This window comes from Maniola hyperantus, chromosome 5 (genome assembly GCF_902806685.2).
Source record: "Maniola hyperantus chromosome 5, iAphHyp1.2, whole genome shotgun sequence".
NCBI classification, from domain to species: domain Eukaryota; kingdom Metazoa; phylum Arthropoda; class Insecta; order Lepidoptera; family Nymphalidae; genus Maniola; species Maniola hyperantus.
Genome location: NC_048540.1, coordinates 16,596,474 through 16,606,876, shown reverse-complemented (window position 1 = coordinate 16,606,876; position 10,403 = coordinate 16,596,474).

Here is a 10,403-nt window from a genome sequence, read left to right as displayed (position 1 = left end):
CCTTTAAAAAAAATAAGGAATCACAACCAACGAAGATGTTATCTTGCCTGACCTTAATAAAATTACTTCGTACAATCAAACATCCAAAAACCCAGGAAATTGATCCCATTTAACATGTCGAAAATTGGCCTCAATTCGTGGAAACGAGCAGATCACACGACGCGATTGCAGCACTAGGCATTGTCGAATGCATAACACCATTCCTGATTGATGAAGTCAATTTTTTGTCAAACTTCATCCATTTTAATTTCGACATGAAAAAGTCCGATCTCCAAACTCGTAACAATAGGTGCTTTTTTCTTCCCAACGCGATGCTCTATTCGATCATCGATTACTTTTTTATCGACAAAAATATCAATAATCTGTTTACGCCCACTGTTAATTTCGACGTTAGTAAAATTGAAACTTGACACGTGTTACAAGGCGAATATAATTTTGTGGGTGCGTGATGGTGCGGTTTTATCACTTTTGTTTGTTCCTTTTGGCCGCGACGCGTCGAGTGCGCGCGGAGGAGGCATTTAGTGCGTGACTAGCGCTTTTTTATTGCCTTTGTATTGAAAAAGTGGTCGTATCACTGCTCTGAGTGCATCGCTGCCCCACCTGACGTCGCCATTATCGCCCAATCGTTCGTTAAAATCGCTCAAATTAGACTTTTTCTTTACAAACTGCACTCAATTTAGCGATAGCGTTCGGCTGAATATGCCTTTCATTGGGGTACATTAAAAAAATTCAAAGACGTTAATAATTTGAACTTTTTATGTACGTTATCAGCTTTCTATCGTGTAATACGACAGCTCGTTTGAAAGTATTTTTATGTCCAAAAGAGAATTTACTGTACAAGTAGACAAGTGCGGATAGAGTGTCGATATCGACACTTTAAACTCACTAAAGGCCGTGTACACTTTACGACGTTAATCTAATGTTATCAGAGACACTGATTGTATCGATATCTTTTCAATTACCCAAATGTTCTGTGGACATTACTTTTCGAAGCTCGTTAGAGTCCGGCGGGTCACGAGCTCATGCCCCCAAAACATTCAATAACATAAGTTATAACTCGAAAACGGCCCTTCAAATTACATAAAACTGACAGCTTTAATATTTGCCCTAAGCCTTGGATCGTGGACGAGCTGAACACCTCATGCTGAGCTTTTAATTTGTTCCATACATCCTTTCACGTGATTTTTTCTGTGTTTTGTTTGAAGCCAGCGGTGATCGATCGTTTGCCCGCTTTTTTACCTTGTTTAATTTTGGAAGGAGCAGGACGGTTTCGCTAAGTCATTAGTATGTTATACTAAACACTGATCGCGCCGGTTGGGACTTTCATTTGTATTGTTCCAATTTGACAGTCCCTGTTATGTTTTGTTTATTGATGTGCTTACGAAACGTCAGAATTAAGCTGTCTGTCCACTGGTGCAGAGCTATTTAGCGGAGCGGAGCGAGAAAGTGATGCGGAGCGGAGTTGCAAACTGTATCTGGCCATAGACGCGGAGCTAGGTATAGAGAAGCGAAGCGTGAAAGTAATGTGGAGCGGACTTTTTCCAAACGCAATGCTTGCCTTGCTCCGTTTCTCCGCTCCGCTACCCCGCTCTGCTTCCCCACTCTGCTTCTCCACTCCGCGTTAAAATATATGTTTTTTTAAACTACTCCGCAAATCCTTGTCTACTGAAGCAGAGTGGGAGTTGTATGCAATACTATTTTTTAAAAACATTTCAGCTCCTCTCCGATCCTCTCTTCTCCGCACCAGTGGACAGGCAGCCTAAGACTTGGAAAGGGTTTGGAATAGAGAATTCAAATAAATAAAAGAGAACATAAGACGGACTAGTAACACTGTGCTTGCTTTCCAAGAACCAATAAATGATTATTGCTCTAAAAAATTAAATTATAATTATTTATATCCGAAGATTTTTCAAGATGCGCGCTATTCCTTCTTTTATTTTCTGATAATGGTGAATTATTTACCTTAGTAGAGTTATACAGGAATTTTTTGGTACATTGCGTATTTTGATTATTCAAAAGTACTTGTAAAAGTTTATTGAATAAAAATATTTCCTTTCTACTAAATGTGTGACTCATAATAAATAATGCGTAATGATCTTAGATGACAAAACTAGTGTTGCTACTACACTGCAAAACAGTGTTTTCCCTTTACAAGTACAACTATAATAATAATCGAATTGACTTTAGCTTAACCTTTAGGCTGTATAGTGCTTGTGAAAAAATTGGTAGCGATTATCCGGAATAACTCATGGACTTTCTCGATGATAATCGTATCGACGAAATTGCTCGTCACGAAATACTACTGCAATTTATCAGTGAATTTCCAAATTTGAATGATGGGCAAAACAAAAGCGGATTTTAGCATCGATATAAATGACAAGATATGGTCAAGCGAACAAAATTTGGAACCAAATAAATCAGCGCCTCTTAGATACTAATGAACGACCAGTTTGAAATCCAGACGTCACTGAGGTTGCATTGGTGCTAAAGCACCACTGAGTCGGTGCCATTTTGTTTGTTCAATAGACCTGTCCAGTGTCCATATGAAGTAAAATATACCTAAGTCAATGGATTTTGGTCAAATTTTGTACAGTTACATATCATCATCATTGACAACCCATGGACGTCCACTGCTGGACATAAGTCTCTAGTAGGGACTTCCACACGCCATGGTCTTGCACCCGCCTGAATCCAGTTCCAGTACTCCTAGTAGGGGCATCTTCCAACGCGCTTTCCAGTACGAGTTTACCATTCTAGCAACTAGGGACCCTAACGTCTATAAGTTTTTTGAACTAAGTATGTGCCACTTCTGCTTCGCAATTAGCTAAGCTACGTCGGTTACTCTGGTTCTTTTACGAATCTGCTCATTTCTCTGAGAAACTAAAAAGCATAGTTTAGCATAGCTCTATCGCCCGCTGAGTGACTCTGAGCTTTCTTAGAGGCCCATACTTAGTTAGCGACACTTCCGTAAGCTAGTACGTAAATGGTCTCTTAGCATCATCAGACATTATGCATCTACTGTTGAATATTATGAAGCCTCTTTAAATTTGCGGCAACTCTCTCTTTTCAGCTCGTATACAATAAAATTGTATGTGAAACCTTACCGTTTTGATCAAAATCACGAATTTTCTGTCTGTCAGGCCATGATAGTTAGCCAGCGAAGGCTTAGTAATACCTACCGGCCCCGTTGGTATCCTCCAAGTACGGAACCTTAGAAAGTAATATGATCAGTACCCGTAGTATAAGATTTTACGTCTCACCAAACGTTGCTAGAATTCGAGAGTCAAAACACAATAACATCAAAGTAAAATGGACCTAAAGAGCCTTGAATTGAAGTCAAATATTCAATGCCACTGATTTTAATTTCGCAATGTTTCCGCTTGGAGCGCTGGCTGTAGAAGTGTAGACAAACTTGAGCTTTAAAACAAGGCACTTAAGATCCAGTTTACTGTAACGCGGAAGTATTTCGACTCTCGAATTTGGTTTGGTTTGGGAGACGTAAAATCTTATACTACGGGTACAGAATAATAAATTGTACTTGCACCGTTTTGTTCGCCACTCCTCATAGGTTACCTAGCCTACCTAGTGTTCACGGCTGTCTGACACGCATCAACTCGGCAACAATCGGCACAGAGGTGCCGAACGTTTATAAAACAACACCGTACAAAAAAGCACAACTTTTGTTCAGCTCGCGCCACAGTTCGTCATTATTCGTGGCACGTGGAGTCGAATATATAATGTTTTATTATTAGAGGTTACGACTTCACGCCTGTTGCGCTGTTCTCCACCACTGATGATAATACTTTCATTTGTTCCAAGAAGTTGTTATCTGTATTGTTTAGCTGTGGCTCAGGTCTCAACCTACGCTATTTCGTTTTGTTATTTGCTGCAACCTATTCTTAATAATTTTAAATACGTATTAGGTACATACACGTTTTAAATACAGACTAACTGGACTTTTAGAGTTTCGTACCTCGAAAGGAAAAAGGAACCCTTATAGGATCACTTCGTTGTCTGTCTGTCCGTCTGTCGTATCTGTAAAGAAAACCTCTATTTCCCGTTAACCTACAATTATGAAATTTGGTAGGTAAAGGAATGTACCTATTACAGCACAAGTAAAGGAAAAATCCGAAATCCGTGAATTCGGATCCGTGTTTCGGCACAAAAAAAATTTAAATGTGTTCATGAACAGATTTTTTATTTTAATGCATAATAGTTTTTGATTTATCGTGCTAATTGTCGAAAAAATACGACTGTAGTACGGAACCCTCGTTGCGCGAGTTCGACTCGTACTTGGCCGGTTTTTGTAAAACACCATTAAAACTCAATTACAACGTGGACAAAATGAGTGAAAAGCATGGAATTAAGTAAAATTCGGTAATTATATATCACACAGTTGTCGGCGAGATTGGTTATCAGTCGTTTGTCGGCGGCAAGCGGAGCGAGGCGCAAATCATAGTGCTGGCACCTCACGCCGACACCTACATCCTACATCCCGCTGGCTCCGATGTTATTAGTGTTACTAGTGATTCATTGAGCAACAAAAAGATGTGGCATTAGGCATAACAGTACCTTATTATAAATGCGAAAGTGTGTTTGTTTGATGGTTTATTGGTTTGTTGGTTTGTTGGTTTGTTGGTTTGTTGGTTTGTTGGTTTGTTGGTTTGTCCTTCAATCACGTCGCCCTGGGCGCGATTGGAACCCTCGTAGCTGTAGTTATAAGTTTGCGTAATAATTATCACCACTATATCTTACAAATCCAACAACTGACAATCGAAAAGAGTAATTTATTACCTATTTTGAATAAATCATTTGACTTTGACTTTGAATATACATATAAAAGGAAAAGGTGACTGACTGACTGATCTATCAACGCTCAGCTCAAACTACTGGACGGATCGGGCTGAAATTTTGCATGCAGATTGCTATTATGACGTAGGCATCCGCTAAGAAAGGATTTTTGAAAATTCAACCCCTAAGGGGGTGAAATCGCAGTTTGAAATTTGTGTAGTCCACGCGTTCGTACGCGTGGACTACACAAATCACGTCGTCTTATAAACTAGCTGATGACCGCGACTTGATGGTAACCAGCCACGGCCGAAGTCTCCCACCAGACTAGACCAGAGACAATTCAGACATTTTGTATTCCCAAATTACCCCTGCTGAGAATCGAAGCCAGAACCTCCCACTTACATGCTCACCAATGCGTCAGGGAGATAAAATGACAAGAACTTGTAGGTATCTTTTTATTGTTGACGGTTCTACATTAGGTTTACTGTTTGGCGGATCCGCCTGCGCAAGTCTGGCTCGTAGCGGCAGGCGAGCCGACAATGCCATGCAATATCGACCAAACCGAATTACATGTGAGCCCATGAGTAGGATCGTTTGATGCCAGTGCGATTCGCTACTGTTCCCAGCGTGACTCGCGGGTTTTATCTCGTTTGTGCGCTATGACGGTAACTAGCCACGGCCGAAGCCTCCCACCAGACCAGACCAGAGACGATTCAGATATGCTAAATTCCCAAATTACCCCTGCTGAGAATCGAAGCCAGATCCTCCAACTTATAAAACCACAGTGCGTCACGGAGATAAAAATATGACAAGAGCTTGTAGGTATCTTTTTATTGTTGACGGTTCTACATTGATTAGGTTTACTCTTTGGCCATGCGCCTGCGCAAGTCTGGCTCGTCGCGGGAGACGAGTCGACAATGCACAGGAAGTGTCGACCAAATCGAATTACACGCCAGTGCGACTCGACCATCGACGCTCGACACATACTCGCCATTGTTCCCGGCGTGACTCGCGGGTTTGATGACGTTTGTGCGCTTATGACGGTAATGGATGAGGCTGTCTGATTTTATTTTATACTAGCTTTTGCTCGCGACTTCGTCCGCGTGGACTACTATTTATCTACTAGTTTACTACTACTATACTATATACTAGTATTTGATTTATCGTGCAAAATGTCGATAAAATATGATTGTAGTACGGAATCCTCAGTGCGCGAGTCTGACTTCGGTTTTATGTTTCTTTATAAGAATCAAAATATAGTCCGTACAAAATGACTCCTCTCGCGGCATTTCAACTCAAATGGTCAAATGTCATGTCAAAAGTACGGTTCGCCTTTAAAATAAGGACTAAAATCGTATTGACATGAAATTTTGATACAAAAAATTAAAATGGCGCGTGAGATATTTTACGTTTTAAATTTACAATGATCGGCCGAGGTTTGTCCACTACATTGACTTATACATTACTTCGTAAGGACAGGGCCATTGAACAAGCAAAATGGCACCGATTCATTGGTCCTAAAATGTTTATTTAGCACCAATGCAACCTCAGTGACGTCTGGATTTCAAACGGGTCGTTCATTATGATTAGTATCTAAGAGGTGGCGTTGATTTAGTTGGTTCCAAAACCGTGAAAAATTGTGTTCGCTTGGGCATATCTTGTCATTTATATCGATGGTCCACTATAAAACAATAGAATGTAAATTGTGAATTCAAGAGCAATAACAGTAACAGTTAGGCAATTGGCACGGCGGAATTGTCTCCAGCATATCACAATTCAGGGAGCAATATATCCAGCCCACGTGCTCGAAAAGCAATTCCGTGCAAAACGACTAACCAGTAACCGAGTGCGATGCAATAGAGCAGTGTTCGCAGAAGTCAGCGGGCGCGCCCTTATCGACGCTGTAAATCAATATATGATTACAAATTTAATGCTACTGTTGGACTATAAATCAGCGATTTTAAATTACGGCCCGCGAGCGACGTATCACAACGCGTGAGGCCCCCTAGTGCTGCGCGCTGTCCACACTCGACCGTCTTGCAACTTTGCGACTTGCGTGTAGGCTGAGTAGGGCTGCGTTAACTTAGCAAAACTGGTAACTATCGATAGTAAGTTCTGTTGAATACTAGCCTGTATCTATTCTCTTCTAGTCAAAGTCTCGATTATGAGCAGGTTTTGTTTAACTAGTGGGTCTTTAATGCTGTTGGACTATAAATCAGCGATTTTAAATAACGGCCCGCGAGCGACGTATCACAACGCGTGAGGCCCCCTAGTGCTGCGCGCTGTCCACACTCGACCGTCTTGCAACTTTGCGACTTGCGTGTAGGCTGAGTAGGGCTGCGTTAACTTAGCAAAACTGGTAACTATCGATAGTAAGTTCTGTTGAATACTAGCCTGTATCTATTCTCTTCTAGTCAAAGTCTCGATTATGAGCAGGTTTGTTTAACTAGTGGGTCTTTAATGCTGTTGGACTATAAATCAGCGATTTTAAATAACGGCCCGCGAGCGACGTATCACAACGCGTGAGGCCCCCTAGTGCTGCGCGCTGTCCACACTCGACCGTCTTGCAACTTTGCGACTTGCGTGTAGGCTGAGTAGGGCTGCGTTAACTTAGCAAAACTGGTAACTATCGATAGTAAGTTCTGTTGAATACTAGCCTGTATCTATTCTCTTCTAGTCAAAGTCTCGATTATGAGCAGGTTTTGTTTAACTAGTGGGTCTTTAATGCTGTTGGACTATAAATCAGCGATTTTAAATAACGGCCCGCGAGCGACGTATCACAACGCGTGAGGCCCCCTAGTGCTGCGCGCTGTCCACACTCGACCGTCTTGCAACTTTGCGACTTGCGTGTAGGCTGAGTAGGGCTGCGTTAACTTAGCAAAACTGGTAACTATCGATAGTAAGTTCTGTTGAATACTAGCCTGTATCTATTCTCTTCTAGTCAAAGTCTCGATTATGAGCAGGTTTTGTTTAACTAGTGGGTCTTTAATGCTGTTGGACTATAAATCAGCGATTTTAAATAACGGCCCGCGAGCGACGTATCACAACGCGTGAGGCCCCCTAGTGCTGCGCGCTGTCCACACTCGACCGTCTTGCAACTTTGCGACTTGCGTGTAGGCTGAGTAGGGCTGCGTTAACTTAGCAATACTGGTAACTATCGATAGTAAGTTCTGTTGAATATCCTGTATCTATTCTCTTCTAGTCATAGTCTTGCCTAGAGCACGTTTTGTTTAACTAGTGGGTCTTTAATGCTTCTGTTGGACTATAAATCAGCGGTTTTAAATTACGGCCCGCGAGCGACGTATCACAACGCGTGAGGCCCCCTAGTGCTGCGCGCTGTCCACACTCGACCGTCTTGCAACTTTGCGACTTGCGTGTAGGCTGAGTAGGGCTGCGTTAACTTAGCAAAACTGGTAACTATCGATAGTAAGTTCTGTTGAATATCCTGTATCTATTCTCTTCTAGTCATAGTCTTGCCTAGAGCACGTTTTGTTTAACTAGTGGGTCTTTAATGCTGTTGGACTATAAATCAGCGATTTTAAATTACGGCCCGCGAGTGACGTATCATAATGCGTGAGGCCCCCTAGTGTTGCACGCTGTCCACACTCGACCGTCTTATTTGCGACTTGCGTGTAGGCTGAGAATGGTTTTGTCACGTGAAACGTGTCAGTATCGATATTTGTAATCATGACCTAACTATGGCGTTATTACACCCTAATTATTACCATTGTTTTACGATAGGGCACAGTTTTCTTAAATAGAAATGTACCTATGTTTTACCTCATTTTTGATAATCATCTTGCACGAATTACGTATGGCTTTCCAAATGTGTTCCTAAATCTATATATATAAAAGGAAAAAGTGACTGACTGACTGACTGACTGACTGACTGACTGACTGACTGACTGATCTATCAACGCACAGCTCAAACTACTGGACGGATCGGGCTGAAATTTGGCATGCAGATAGTTATTATGACGTAGGCATCCGCTAAGAAAGGATTTTTGAAAATTCAACTCCTAAGGGGGTTAAATGGGGGTTTGAAATTTTGTAGTCCACGCGGACGAAGTCGCGGGCATAAGCTAGTCTAACATATAAATCTAAAACAATAAACAATCGATATCTTATATTTTAAATATCATCGATACGGGTTATATTGTTATTGTTACCTTAGCACTATCGTTCGTACTAAATCGAGTGTATGAAACCGCTTTTCTTATCGATAGTAAATGCTGGAGTAAGTATTATATACCTAGTATGGTAATACGCTGCAGTGAATGACATAAGAAAGGAGAGATCTTGCTGAAGATTATAAATATTTAGCTCATTTTATGCCTATCTCAAAATTGAACGCTTCATAGCAAGATTTTAGTGATGTGACGCATCTGTTTATTTCTTTACTAAGTATTATAATTTTAATTCTTATAAAAACAAAAACTTAATTATACTTATTGCTTAATTTTAAATAGTGTAGTAGGTACATTCAAAATTTGAAATTTTGTCTACCTATTATAGATAAGGCGAAAATACTGAATAAACAAACATACAGTAGCTGTATATGCGATATCTATTGAATGAAAGTGGCACATGATGAAGCTTCATGAAGATAGCTTCTAGTACCAGCGTCCAAAATTTTCTTAGGTTTCTTTCTTTCTTCTCTGTTGACATAGAGTACCTAGTACGTATATATATTTTTTGGTAGTATTTTTTAGTTATTATAATAGATCTATCGATACTTATATTATGGTACAACACTATTCACATGATGTACAGTAGAGCATGTCTCGTGTTGGTCTTTTCACGCTATCAGATGGTGTATCGCGCGAATAGTCGCGTGTCTATCAATGATATAACTCAGGCAATAGTACCTATTTGTTTAGTTACGTATTAAAGCTATGAGTAATGATCAATGAAAACATGACAAAACCAGGTAAATATTTATATTTTTTCTTACACTATCGATATGATAAAATTTACGATATATTTTTTTTATAATTTTTACAGTGAACCTACACTTCAAAATTATTTAGAATTATTTAAAAAATTCACGGTATAATCGATAGTTTTGTGGCACAACACTAGTCGCATGATGTAGTGTAGAGCATGTCTCGTGTTGGTCTTTCCACGCTATCAGATGGTGTATCGCGCGAATAGTCGCGTGTCTATCAATGATATAACTCAGGAAATATTATTTGTTTAAGATTATATAGTTTATTTCATCACATTATGTAGAATTTAGTACTCAATTTGCTCGAGTGTAAATTATGTGTCGGCGTTCAGGACTCGCTTTGTTTGAAATTTACTTTGAGAATTGTAAAAGTTGTGCTTATTTAAATGTTGAAAAATGAGTTTATATCCAGTCCAAATTATGATCAACCCATCGCCGGCTCACTACAGAGCACGGGTCTCCTCTCAGAGTGAGAAGTTGTTTATAGAAGCACTAAGTATTAGGTATTATGTAGTAAGAAGTAGACGAAATGAAATGACACACTTTTTAAACCTTTGTGGATTTTTTAAACATTCTTTATGTTGGTAATTAAAAAAAAACAAAAAAAAGTGTTATGGCCATAGTCTACCACGCTGAACAAGTGCGGATTGACAGACTACAGATA